Below are 6,000 nucleotides of genomic sequence, written 5' to 3'. Positions count from 1 at the left end.
CAGTGTCAGCTGGCATGCCTATATTCAAGTGGTCTATTGTATGCCATCATTCTTGGATTGCTGTATCTCAACCTGCAACAAATACCATGTGGTAAACATATGCCACAATGCTTATAGGCAGTTGAAATACATCAATAGTTTTCCAATCATCCAATTTCAGTACATGCTTACCTAATTCAGGGTCTCAGCACCTTGAGCCTATCCACAAATAACTGAAGACAATGGAGTAACTCAACTTTGGATGTAGTGCCAGTCTATCCCAGACCGCAATTACACATTCACACACACATACAACTTCTTTCACCTCATAATGCCACTCTAGTGTCACCAGTTCACATTAGGCTCACAGTTTTGAAAGGTAATGTGGAAGGAAACCTGCAATACTACGATAAAAATCCCATGCAAACACAGAGACAATGTATAGACTCTACAATGACCACTATGCCATGAGTGAATAGTTATAAATGTGCATATATGACTGATGAGACATACTACATACAGTACACTCACCAGCCACTTTAAACTTTATTAGGAACAATTTGTAAGGACCAAGTTGGACCCCCTTTTGCCTTCAGAATTGTCGTAATTCTTGGTGGGATAGATTCAACAAGGTGTTGGAAACAGTTTTTGGTCCATATTTACATGATAGCATCACATAACTGCTGCAGATTTGTCAGCTGCATATCCATGATGTGAATCTCCTGTTCCACGACATCCCAAAGGTGCTAATTGGATTGAGATCTGATGGCTGTGGAGGCCATTTGAGTACGGATAACTCATTGTCATGTTCAAGAAACCAATTTGACTGCCACGCACAGAATTCACTCGAGCTCTATATGCTCAAAGCATCCAATTATTCAACTTTAAAGCTTTGATAGAGCACATCTATCTCGCTTAAAATTGTCCAAAATGTTTTCAGGGCAAATCCAGCCTGTGAACGTTCCAATCCAGCTCCAGCTTCACTAGGCCACATGTTTTGGGTGTATACCAAATTAACATCATTCTGGACCAAAATCTTTAAATGCCTTTCAGACAGCGTTGGTGTCAGAATCCCTCCTAACCCACTAACAGCTGTGTTTGGTGTACTCCCAGATGGACTTTAAGTGGAGAAGGACAAACAAACTGCAATTGTCTTTACTTCACTATTAGCACGTAGTCTAATCCTAGCCCACCTCTTTTAAGTCAGTGGGTAACTGATGTTATGTACTATTTGAAATACTCCCCAACCTGACCTGACCCGATGCAAGATGCACACAAACATTACCTGGGATGAGGTTTCAACCAAGAACTTTAGAACCTTTGGTGTTTCCTATAAAAAAAAAAATCAGACACCCAAATGTATTGTTTCCTGTTTCTCACCCAGTTCAGCATTCATTTGCACACATTTGTGTTTTGTTGATTAAACTCTCGTGAGTTATGTTAACAAAGACTTTTGAAGGGTGAGATGGCAATTAATGTGATACATTCTGTTGCTATGAAATATTTTTGCTGCTTCTTTTAAAAATCCTAACATCTTATTAAAACAGGATTTCCCATGCCTGCTAACTGTCTGTTAAATTGCCTGCCCTAAATAGCTGATTTCTAATGTGTCCCTTTTAGTCAGTTCAATTGATTTGCAAGTAATAAGAGGAGATTGATCTTTAATTACCAGGTAGGGCCCAGCCACATTTTTATATAATTATCTAATTATCATGACCTTAAGGTTTTCTTCAGTCTCAGGTGACAACTAAAAATTAGATGTTAAAAGTTCATTTATTTTTTAAGTTATATATTATATGTTTAGTTGCTGCCACCTTCCATTGCTTAACATTGCCCTTACTATTTGCTGCTGTCCTTATTACAATTTTCCATTTTATTTTTCTTTTACTAAATGTATTCATTGCTGTGAATGTTTATCGGTACTGTCTATGCTTCAAAGACACATTTCAAGTACCATGCCTCTCTCTAGTGCCAGAGGAGAAGAAATTCACCTGAACCATGCAGAAAGGAAGCAAACTCAAAATGGCAATTTGACTTCTCTGGCCACACTGTCATGGTGTGCAGAAGAGCCACCAGAGGGCAATAAGTCCTCCCTTTACAGAGGATGCCAATGAAATGTGTTGAGAAGTGGTTTTCAGGTTAAGTCCTGGGAGAGTCCATTAGCTGCAAATTTTTATCTCAATAATGTCTATAATTATTCTTACTTTTAATACCATTTTTATGCAATTATTTGGCCTGCAAATATTTCTAAGGTTCATAAATACAGTATTTATATTCCTTGCCATAGCTATTTAAATGCTTACATTTCTTTGGCCATTTTCTTTTTAGCTTACCCTTTTCTGGATTGGTTGCTCCCCTTATTCAATGCAAATGCTTATGAACAGCAATGAGCAGTGCAGACAGTGGTCCTTACAACATTGAATGATAAAGGGGAGTGATGACTTCGCTTCATTTTCCTGTGTCTGCTCTTTATGAAACATTTCTTACAAAAGAGCTGAGAATCGAATACAGCACTGCAGTCACTGCTCCCATTTAACATTCAGTGCTGTCAATACCCAGAGACAATTAAAGGCACTAACTCTGTAGAATTAAAGGAAACTTCAGCATTTGAAGTTTTGGAAAAAAATATAGATGTATTCTGATTTCTTAAGATATGATAATACAACAAGGCCAGCTCACTGAACAATTCAAATTTAGAATGATGCATTATGGTGAAATAACCTTACCCTTATAAATAAACAGCAAAATGATTAATAATTAATTTAAAAACAAAAATCCAAACGTAAACCTGAAAGCTACAAATTGCAGTCTCCAGAAAAGGGCCACTGATACGGTGGGCACAACAAACACAGTGTCTCAGTGATTACTAAGGCTTGAACCAGCCCTTTACTTAGAGCACAGGTGGCTCCCACAATCACCAGCAACACCTGGGCAAATGGCAGTAACTGGAGGCTCCGCCCCTTAGGGTCAATTCTTAACAAGGGAAAGGAAAACAATTCACAACAAAAAGAAACATAAGAGATGTGAAAATTATAAAGGAAAAAGAGAAGAGTTGGGGGGGATGCACCAAGATAAAGAGGTCATGGAAGACTTGGAAGAAGGCTTGGATGGCATGGCATGGATTCTCTCATGATATTATAGAGCAGCAGTTAAGGAAAATAATTAAGTGGCAGGGCTCAGCATATAACAGGCAGTCCAGAAGACATTATGATAATCTACCCCCATTACTAGAAGAGACCTAAAAGTTTTAGTTCATCCAGGGGCCACCATACCAGTAGACAAGGGACCACCATGCCAAGGAAGTTTTTAAAGGACATCTGTGACCCCAAAAGTGGTTATAGAATTGAACGAGTTATAACATTTTACCTGAACCCAAATTGAATTCATGTAAATATTATACATGTATTCATCTTCTGAATCTGCTGATCCCAGTGCTGGGTCACTGGGGACTGGGGGGCAAAGCCTCTGGTAGCACAAAGCAAGCCACACAGTAGGACATTTCATAGTTCTGCAAGTTAACCTAATCTGTACATGTTTGGGACTGAGGAGGAAACTTGTTGAAAATAAATGCACAAATGCAGAATGTGCAGACTCCACAGAGAGAGTGCCCAGGCTGGGATCTGAACTCATGACTCTATGCCATGCTAATAATGAAGTGTTATGAAATATAACTATTGAAAATAGAAGCTTGGACATATATGAGTGGATTCAAGGAAAGACATTTTTTTTTCCTAATGAGAAGAATGTGCCACATTTCAGTTGCCAAGTGAAATGTTTTGCATGTCACCTAACCTAAACACCAAAATGCAAATTGTAACATTTTTTTCTAAAAAGCCAAAATAATCATTTGAATGTTTCTTTTTCGCTTAAAAAAGGGATAACTTTTCTGTTTATATCTGACTTCCAATGAAATGGTGACATGTGAAAGCAATGGGATGCCAAAACACAGAATTGTCTAGAGAGTAGAAAAATCAAGAAAGATGGGAAACATGTGCGAAATCTTCTTCAGTCTGAGTAGAAACAAACTGCCCAATGTATAGATTTGATTTTATGGTGAAAAACATTAAGTGCTAAGTAAAAAGTAGAAAAATGCTAAATACTTATGCATTCCAGACCAGACATGTGTTCTGTGTTTTCCTTTGCCTTTACAGATTTAACACAAGTGCACTTTGGTAATTTTTCACTTAAAGCTGCCTTACCAAATATATCATAGTGAAAATTCTAAAGCAACCTGCAAAATCTAAATAACTCATTCAGATCATGTCAGACAGCTGTAAAGCACTAACTGTTGATGTAAATATGGCAACCCGTACAAAGGCTACACTGCCGCTCACAGTCATTAAGACTGACAGATCTTTCATTTCATGTTATTAAAGTGAGCTGAGAGCTATCCAATTCCGGGTTGGGCAATTTCACTCTTCCAGGCAGTTGAAAGCTCTTGTTTTTATTCCTCCAGAGCTATAAATGTAGAGCCGAAATTGTTACATTTAAGACATCTGAAAGCTCAAAACACATTACACATCCAACCTCTTGAATCAAATCCTTTCATTAACTGTTTTTATCCAACAAAACCACAACCACCACAACCACCTTTTCACTCTTTCACAAAAAATATAAAAAATAAGCATTCATTGGGAATATTTTTTTTCTTGTTTGGCAAGTACAGTATGTGTCATTTTAATCGTGCTCATTTGTTTTTATAGTATCTTTAAAACAGAAAGCTTTACACATTTTTCCTTTCTACTGGTTTGAGGCTCGTCAACTTGTAGTATCTAAGCAATGCATGTTACCACAGCATGCTTTGTGTCCTCTTCTGAAACATGCTGAGGAACAATCCAAGTGAGATCTGAGAACATGAGGTACTTCTGAGCCCGTTCTGCTCTCTTTTTAAGTTGAGACCCAGCAGTTTGTTGCCCTGGACATGTCCCAGAAGGAAAAATGGAAGTGACTGGGAACCAGCCCAACCCAGGAAAGCTTGAGTGCGCCTTCAAGGCACGTGATCCCAGAAGGACATAAAAGAAGCCAAAGAAGAGGAATGACCATTTGCCATCTCAGTCTTGATGAAGAAGGAATCCTTCAATAAGAGGCTGCTTCAGGCCTGGTTGTGTAAAAGCACATTATTGCTGCTCACTTTATTAACAAGTATGTGGAATGTTAAAGTATAAAAAACAAAACATTTTGGGGTATGTTACTGTTACTCAGGTTGGGAGCATGAACTGATACAGTGCGTTGCTGCACCCACCATATGACAAATCACCTCAGGATCCCAAATTAGGACCCAAGTGGAGTCATGCAGTGGGTGATACCATAGCTCTAGTTCACATGGAATGGAAGAGCGTGAAGTTTTTTACAGTGGCTGCCAATCCTGCCACCAGTCCCTGGGTTTTCCCTGCAAGTTGGAGGACCTACTTGCAGGGCTGGATGCACGTTAATGTCACACCTAGAATGAGAAAATTTCAGGTTTTAGGCCTTGCTCAAGGGCTCAACGGAGTGGAATCACTTCTGGCATGTTACAGGATTTAAACCAGCAACCCTAGTCTCAGAGCCACCACTCCAGCCTGAAAAGTATCATGTAATGAGTGTGCAATCAAAATAATTACAATTTGCTTACAATTTTCACTTAAAATAAGTCTGAATAACTCAAATAAAGTAGGCCTTCCTCTGTGGTTAAAGTAACTCATCTGGCTAGTGTTGGCATAATCACGATAAACTCTGCTAGAATTATTCAATTCATTTAAGTGGAATTATTACATGTAATTGAATTAAATTCCTTCAACAAATCATTTCCTTGATTGTAACCATCATTTCTGATCTTAAAAATATATGCATATATCTCAAATCTTCATTTTGCCTTGCATATGGTATCTGTGGTCCATGGTATTCTATAATCCTGAAAATATTTTTTATTTTTTGTGTAGCACTATTTCTTTGGGGGTATTAAGGATATATTGTTATTATTTATTTTATAATATGAAATTACATTGGTCATTCATTATAATTTTTAATAATAAATTTTATTTT

Source organism: Polypterus senegalus, chromosome 14 (genome assembly GCF_016835505.1).
Source record: "Polypterus senegalus isolate Bchr_013 chromosome 14, ASM1683550v1, whole genome shotgun sequence".
NCBI classification, from domain to species: Eukaryota; Metazoa; Chordata; class Cladistia; order Polypteriformes; family Polypteridae; genus Polypterus; species Polypterus senegalus.
The sequence above is the reverse complement of the archived record's forward strand: the minus strand, read 5'-3'. Positions refer to the sequence as shown.